The sequence below is a fragment of the Bison bison genome, unplaced genomic scaffold (assembly GCF_000754665.1).
Source record: "Bison bison bison isolate TAMUID 2011002044 unplaced genomic scaffold, Bison_UMD1.0 scf7180017864274, whole genome shotgun sequence".
In the NCBI taxonomy this organism is placed as follows: Eukaryota; Metazoa; Chordata; class Mammalia; order Artiodactyla; family Bovidae; genus Bison; species Bison bison.
The window spans coordinates 201635-210633 of record NW_011494846.1 but is presented as its reverse complement, the minus strand read 5'-3'; positions in this window follow the sequence as shown (position 1 = coordinate 210633).

Genomic DNA, 8999 nt, shown 5'->3' with positions numbered 1-8999 from the left:
CCATCGAGTCGGTGATGCCATCCAACCATCTCATCCTCTGTCATCCCCTTCTCCTCCCACCTTCAATCCTTCCCAGTATCAGGGTCTTTTCCAATGAGTTGGCCCTTCACATCAGGTGGCCAAAGTATTGGAGCTTCAGCTTCAGCATGAGTCCTTCCAATGAATATTCAGGGTTGATTTGTTAAAAGCAGATTTCTATCTTGCTTAAGCCATTGTGTTTTGGGACCTCTTCATTACAGCAGCTTAGCCTTTACCTTAACTAATACAGTGGCGTTCATGACTGTCTTTAGCATTTGTCTGGATTCAAGATTCAGCTCAAACTTCTAGAGTCATGATACTGATACATCCTTTCTAATACCTAGTACTGGCCTTAAATTGGTATTTGTTTCCACTCCTTCCCATCAGAGTCCCAGATTGAGTTTTCTGTGTCTCCTCTGCAGTGACTTACAACCTAGAGGACTTGTCTGAGGGAAAAATAAATGTTGAAGGACAGATGTAGCTGGCAATCCTGATATACAAAAGCTGCTATAAGAATCCAAGCAAAGACAATGATTACCAAATACTTGAGTTACTGAGGCCCAATCAGCAGCTCTCTTTCTTTTTGTATAATCCTAAAGAAGCCCTCCAGACACACAAAGAAGCTCCATTTGAAGGGAGTGTTTGGAGTTTCATCCACTGATTAGAAAGCCTTTTATACTTGCAGCATTTTGGAGATAAAATATTTTATTTAAAAAACAAAAGGCTGTGCAAAAAAAAAAAAAAAATTTAAAGGGCGGCAAGAGCCATGCTGGTGACTCAAATGGCATTGTCCTTTGCGTCAACATTTTAAAACAATTATCACTCAGCCAAGAAGTGTCATGAAGGCATCTGTAGAAAATTAAAATGATTACTGCTGACAAGCTTGAATGAAGGAGCAATCTCAGTAGAGGCTGATCCGTCAGAAACTATTCAAGAATATCATCTGGGGATCCTCGACGTGTTTTCCTAAACTAAGTCAATATAGTGAAGGAGTTGAAGAAGGCTCTGGCTGTGCATAAACAGTCCTCAAAAGAGGTGTGCTTGGCAGGTGTGTATGTGCTGTGACATGAGTCACTGGTCCTTCAGGCATGCCTGTCTCACACCGGAGAGTCACTGTGTCGCCTCAGTCTTTCTCAGATGAAGCCGCTGTCCTCCACATCCTTCCAATACAGGGACAGGGCATCCTTTGCAGATAATATTTTGGGTCCATACATCCTCTGGCTGGGAAATTTTATCAACACCACCCTTGCTACCAGTTAATCTGCATTGAGTGTTACAGTGGATATTGGGAGGATTGGAAGATCAGGAGTCAGGGACCCCACAGTAGAGCCCAAGTGGAGTTTCAGGCGTGGGCAACTTGCTAGGTGAATGCTCTCAGGAAAAAGACAGTGAGCAGGGGCTTGCCTGGTGGTTCAGACGGTAAAGAACCTGCCTGCAATGCGGGAGACCTGGGTTCGATCCCTGGGTCGGGAAGATCCCCTGGAGAAGGGAGTGACAAGCCACTCCAGTTCATGGACAGAGGAGCCTCAAGGGCTACGGTCCATGGGGGTCACAAAGAGTCAGACACCACTGAGGGACTGAGGGGCAGGTTAGGGCTGGGAAAGGGTTAAATGCAAGGCTATGACCTCAGCTAGAGGGCAATGTCATCCTGACCCATGACCCAGGAAGCTCTGAAGCATGGATTGCTCTGCAGAGTTGGTCCCACCTTTAGGCCAGGGGGCCAGCCCTTTGTCCCCTGGGCCAGTCATTCATTCACTGGCTGCCAGCTGCTCTGGGTGGGACATGAGTGGAGGGTGAGTGGGCATAACCTCCCAGATGAAGCCGGTCTGCATGGTTTAGGGCGGGTCTCCAGAGCAGTGCTTCTCACACTTTGCTACACATTGGACACTCCTGGAGATCTTTAAAAAAATAACCACTGTACTTCTTTCATAATCAGACCTCATGATTTAAAGCGCTTCTGCCTGAAACTCCCTGATGTCCCCCTCTGTTCCTGAAAGCCTCACCCATCTTCCTTTGGGCAGCTGTTCTGCAGCCCTGCCTCAGATGGGGAAGACACATCAACTCCGCTCTCTTCCAGCCCCTCCGCCTCTCCTTGTTACAGGATCCATCACCCTCTATGGAAGAGGTCTTTCTACCCATCCACCTTGCCCACTGGGCCGGGCTCTCCCTGAAGGATGTGGACAGTTTTAATGTGTCTCTCTCATGGCTCCTATCCCACTGCCCAGCACAGAGGGCAGTGTTAGCATTTGTTACATGAATGAATGGATGGGCACAACTGCAGCGCTTCAGATGGGTGGTACCGACACTAATGCTCCAGGGTCTCCAAGCAGGAAGTAATCCTTCAGGGATAGAGCAGGTTTTGAGGGAAAGGGGGAAATTAAACCAGGATTCTGAAGAAAAAAAAAAACAACAAATCCCTGTAATTTCCTAGTTCTCCATCATTCTAGGACCCTGGGGGCTAATTTCGAGTCAGCTTTGGGGGTAGGTTGCAGGAAGGAAGGTGAAAGAACCAGGCATTTCAGTGCTGCTCTCTGCCGCCTGGCAGAAGCACTAACCATGGTTTTCAACACACGGAGAGAAAAGGGTTTTGGAAAGAGATCTTGTCCTTTCCCCATGGTCACCTGAAGATGATCACTCACCCATCAGTGGGCCTTCCTCTCAGGAGGCATCTGTCCTTCTCTTGCTCAACATATTAAAGAATTCTGGGTGAAACGGTGGTATGTATGGGCACAGAGCCATCCCCCCAGCAATGATCAATGGCTCTGAGGTCCCTCCTCATCTGAGCCTGACAGAGGGGCTCTGAAGCATCCACAGAGCCTGCACGTGGCCAGGACTCGAATGACAGCCAACATCCCTGCTGAGGTTCATGACTGGTGAGAGAGAGATGATGCTCAAGGCAGGGACAGAGCAAGAGACACCTGCCGGCAGCATCAGAGGTCTCACTCTCTTAACCGGGAGATTTGCTAACCTGCCGGGATCACATTTCCTGGAGACGGCAGAGGCTGTGCAGAAAGGTTACATCTGCCTTCTTACAGGTGGGCTTCTGGATGTTGCTGGGTTTGCTTTTCACCACACTGCTCTCCACAAACACACTTTACATTCTCCAGTGGTCCTGAGTCCCAGGCTTTGTCATCAGGGCATTTGGTGTGTGCATGCCAAGCTGTGATACAAGGTGATGTTAGTGATAAAGAACCCACCTACCAATGCAGGAGACACAAGAGACATGGGTTTGATCCCTGGGTTGGGAAGATAGCCAGGAGGAGAAAATGGCAACCCCACTCCAGTATTCTTGCCTGGGAAATCCCATGGACAGAGGAGCCTGGCAGGCTACAGCCCATGGGGTTGCAAAGAGCTGGACCCTGCTGAGCACAGAATGGCACATCCGTGATACAGTATAAATGCATGCACCTGTTCTATCCACTGTGGCATTTAGGTCCAGAAGCAAGCCTGGACTCAAATCCTGGCTGTGTGACTAAGCAAACACTGAGTTTCTTGGAGTCCCAGTTTTATGGTCTCTATAATGGAAGTAATAATAGTATCTTCTTCATACTAAAAAGTGTGTTAACTAAGTGAGATTATCAAAGCGAAAACATTTAGAGTTGTTCCTACAACAGAAGAAGGGATTTAAAATGCCGATGAGTGGGACTTCCCCGGTGGTCCAGTGGCTAAGACTCCGTGCTGCCAGTGCAGGGGGCCCGGGTTCAATCCCTGGTCAGGGAACTAGATCCCACATGCCACAACTAAAGATTCCACATGCTGCAACTAAGAATTTGCATGTTATAACTAAAGAATGCCCGAACGCCACAACTAAGACCCGACACAGCCCAATAAATAAAAAAACTTTAAATGTTGATAGTATTTTTGTTATTGTTATGATTAACCTTACAAAATTGACAGCCTTTAAACATCTATGCAAGAGATTGGACCATGCATTGAGGACAAAAATCAAAGTCTTGAGACCTAGTTCTAAAGAACTCATAGTCTAAAGGGGCAGACATATTGCAGAGCACTAAACAGAAGTTCCTGTTTGACGCTGGGTCACCACTAGCCTATATCGCACCTTTATGTGAATTAGAAAAATGGATGCTCCTTCCTGCCAGGCGACTGGACTTTAGACCCTTGCCCTCTTGACCAGGTGTCCTTGCTCAATGAGCAACCTTAACAACTGTACATAATGACTATGTATATATACATACAGGCTGGTTCCAAATAGGAAAAGGAGTACGTCAAGGCTATATATTGTCACCCTGCTTATTTAACTTCTATGCACAGTACATCATGAGAAACGCTGGGCTGGAAGAAGCACAAGCTGGAATCAAGATTGCTGGGAGAAATATCAAGAACCTCAGATATGCAGATGACACTACCCTTATGGCAGAAAGTGAAGAGGAACTCAAAAGCCTCTTGATGAAAGTGAAAGTGGAGAGTGAAAAAGTTGGCTTAAAGCTCAACATTCAGAAAACAAAGATTATGGCATGTGGTCCCATCACTTCCTGGGAAATAGATGGGGAAACAGTGGAAACAGTGTCAGACTTTATTTTTTGGGGCTCCAAAATCACTGCAGATGGTGACTGCAGCCATGAAGTTAAAAGATGCTTACTCCTTGGAAGGAAAGTTATGACCATCCTAGATAGCATATTCAAAAGCAGAGACATTACTTTGCCAACAAAAGTCCGTCTAGTCAAGGCTATGGTTTTTCCAGTGGTCATGTATGGATGTGACAGTTGGACTGTGAAGAAAGCTGAGCACCGAAGAATTGATGCTTTTGAACTGTGGTGTTGGAGAAGACTCTTGAGAGTCCCTTGGACTGCAAGGAGATCCAACCAGTCCATCCTAAAGGAGATCAGCCCTGGGTGTTCTTTGAAAGGAATGATGCTAAAGCTGAAACTCCAGTACTTTGGCCACCTCATGCAAAGAGTTGACTCATTGGAAAAGACTCTGATGCTGGGAGGGATTGGGGGCAGGAGGAGAAGGGGATGACAGAGGATGAGATGGCTGGATGGCATCACCAACTCAATGGATGTGAGTGTGAGTGAACTCCAGGAGATGGTGATGGACAGGGAGGCCTGGCGTGCTGCAATTCATGGGGTCTCAAAGAGTCAGACACGACTGAGTGACTGAACTGAACTGAACTGATATATATATATATAGGCTTTGCCAGCAGCATTAGCATAACTGATTATTAGATTTGGGGGTAGGAAAAATAAAATAAATTTTCACAGGCATGGTGGTATCTGAGCTGCATCTTAAACAATGAGTAGATTTAACAGGGCTTGCAAAATTTGCTAGAAAGAGCATGGAAATAACAGCATAGAGGCATAGAGGACGTTGGTGACTTCCTAGGCTAGAAAGCCTCGTGGGACCAGAGTGTGAAGAGACTTGAATCTCACAAAAAAATGAGGTTTGTCTTTTGTCTCTAAGCACTGTGAGTTCATGATCAGGTCCGTGTGAGCACAGTGCGTGCTGGGTATTTGTGATATGGATTTGTGAACAGAGAGTAGAGAAGCCACTCTACAAATCCTGATAAGAGGAAAGACGGCCCAAAGCAGGTTGTGACGGAGAAGTAACCAAAGCCGGAAATGCTGAAAAGGAAGAATCTTCGGGATTTGGTAAGCAAATTTCTTTGGTGATAATGAATATGAAAACTAAGTCATCTAATCCAGAAGGCTTGATGGATGCAGGACAGGGCAGGAAGCAGCGGGGGCATGGATTAGGGGCAGGCAAGGACTTGGGTCTGGAGGAGTATAAAGTTTGAGGCACCTGTAGTAAATCCAAATGCAGATACCGATCTGGAAATCAGGTGAGGATCAGGGCATAGATTTGGAAGTCAGTTCAGGGGGCAGAACTGAAGCAATGAGAATAAATGAGATTCACCAGGGACAGTATACAATGAAAAGAGAAGATGATCCAAGATAATATCTTAGAAACAGGAATAAAGGACTAGAAGGGAAGAAAAGAGACAAAGTTGGGGAGGAAGTGGATCCAAAATGGTAGAGAAGATCCAGGAGAGAGATCAGAGGGATGAAAGACATCAAAGTGAACTCAAAGCTGGTGCACTGGGACAACCCAGAGGGATGGGATGGGGAGGGAGGTGGGAGGCGGGTTCAGGACGAGGGGACACATGTACACCCGTGGCTGATTCATGTCAATGAATGGCAAAAACCACCACAATATTGTAAAGTAATTAGTTTCCACTTAAAATAATAATAAAAAAGACTAGAATTTTTTTTTTTAAGTGAAAGTGTTAGTCACTCAGTCATGTTCAACTCTTCACAACCCCATGGACTGTAGCCCACCAGACTCCTCTGTCATTGGGATTCTCCATGTAAGAATATTGGAGGGGATAGCCATACCCTTCTTCAAGGGATCTTTCCAACCCAGGGATTGAACTCTGGTCTCCTGCATTGCAGATGGATTCCTTATCATCTAAGCCACCAGGGAAGCCCAGGGAAACTTTAATTCTAGAAGAAATTAGGCTGATAGGGTTAATAGCTGAAGAGTCCTAGCAGTATGGGGTCAGATAGCATTTAGAAATTCATGGGGACCCAACCAAAGATGCTTCAGGAATGAAGTAAGTCAGAAGCCACACTGCAGAGGGGATGACGTGAACTTAAGAGAAGAAAGTGGAGGAAGCAATACAGATGGTCTTTTCAAAGATATTAGTGAAGAAAGGAAAAAGAGACAGGCAACAATAGCTAGAAGGAAGGTAAGGTTTCTTAGGATGACTTTGAAGATAGAGACAGAGCGTCTCCTAGAAATGGATTATATATTTCTGCTCTGGGTGGCAGAGAAATGGGAGACCTTTTACTGGAAAGTGGAGAAACAGGTCATTTTTTGGTTTACCTTTGGATTTCAAGTCTAGGCTTCTGTAATTCCCATGCAATTGCAAGACAAGATGCTATTTTCATGTGTTTTTCTAGTGGGAACAGTTGTCAGCCAACTCTAGGACTTTCGAAATCAACTATGAATTCTAAATTTTAAGGAGATTAGGGAAAATATACCAATATTTATTGCATATATGCTAAATCCTACTCCATGGGCTAGAATTTTTATGCACATTATCTAATATAGTCTTCAGAATCAAAATCTTCTATGGAGTAGGAATTTCCCTCTTAGAACAGGAGTTCATAACTTACAGATACATTTCATTAAACTTTCTGTGGACATGTATATGGTACTCAGAAGAATGCTCATAGCATTCACAAGATGACCAACAGGGTCCAGAAAACTTAGAAACTGTTGACTTATCCCAGAGTATAACATAATAATGAACATCATTTCTTCTTGTTTACACTGATATTCTTCTAGAGTAGCTACTATATCCTATACTCCCTTCTGTACCCTGCCTTCCACAGTCATGAGCAATCAATACACTCTCACTGCTTACTGATTAATTAATAGACTCTCATGTTTACTCAAATATATTTATAATCTGTAGGAAAAAGAGAAAAATTTCACTGTCAACCTACAGCGGATATCACAATTTAACTGTGGTATATCAATGGGTTAGTTGAGGCCTCAATTGAAAGGTGATAAAGTTGTTGGGAGCTATCTGTGTTTGAAATTTGCATCACAAATTTCCTATGAGATATTTGACTGTATATAAAATAAAAATGACATCTGCCGTGCATCTGTATTAGTAGCTACCGCTAAGAAAGCATATGCCAAGATAAATAAGCAACTTAGATGATGGATCTGAAAGAGAATAAAACCCAGAGAAACAACTCATGCTGGCATAATGAGCTTCTCACAGATGACTTCCATCATAAATGGTACATTTTGAAGGGTAATACAAGAAAGAAATGGCTTGAAAATGTCTATTTCCATTGTTATCATCAACTTGTAATATAAATACATAATAAAAAGCACTTTTGCATTTTAAATATGGGTCCAAATGAGTATAAGCAACTGCTAAACATGATGACTTACTATAATTTAAGAATTTTCATTTCACTTTGTATCTCATTAAGAATTTATGGAAATTGGTGCATTGTCAAAAGCTTGGCAAATCAGTGTTAATGAGAAATTTAACAAGTTGAGTGTGGTTGTTTATAGAAACACACAATAAAACCAATAATGAAAACTTATATTTTTATTTGTATATGGCTTAAATAACCTAAGTATGAATGTACACAGGTTGGTATATATGTGTGTATACTCATATATACATCTGTATCTATCCAAATCCATAAAAATATGTGTATATATATGTTTATATACATACACATAATCTAGAACATATAGTTTCAATAATCCACATTATTGGTCAATTTAACCTGAAGGAGAAATCTTTTATATATATTCTAAAATACTTCCAAGAAAATAGAAACCATAATTTGTATTTGGTGATTATATCTTTCAAGATTGAATTAATAAATTAAAGAGGTGCTCCTTATTTAAAACATCTGGGGTGTAAAATTTAAGGAGGAACTCACTCTCCAATGGCAACTGACACAAACCTGAGAACTGGTGCCTCCTTAAATTTTGCACCCAAGATACCTCATCTGCCCCTGCTTAGTCCTGGTTTGGACCTTGGACAAGTTCCTTCATTTCTCTAAGCCTCTTCTGTAAAATGGATTAGTTAGCGCCAAACTCAAAATGCCAAACTTGATGTCAAACTCAAGGAGACATGGAATATTAGGAGTTTCTCTGCTTTAAGGAGAAAACACTGTTATCCCAAATTGGTAACAGTTAGTATTAGGGATACTATTTTCAGGTTCCTTGGACTTGAAAACATAATTCTTCCCTCCTTAGATTTCATAACACGTCCAACAGGAAATCAACCCTGAATATTCACTGGAAGGACTGATGTTAAAGCTGAAGCTCCAATACTTGGCCTCCTGATGCGACTCATTGGAAAAGATCCTGATGCTGGGAAAGACTGAGGGCAGAGAAAAAAGGGGAAACAAGAGATGGTTGGCTGGCATCACCACCTCAATGGATGTGAGTTTGAGCAAACTCCGGGAGACAATGAAGGCCAG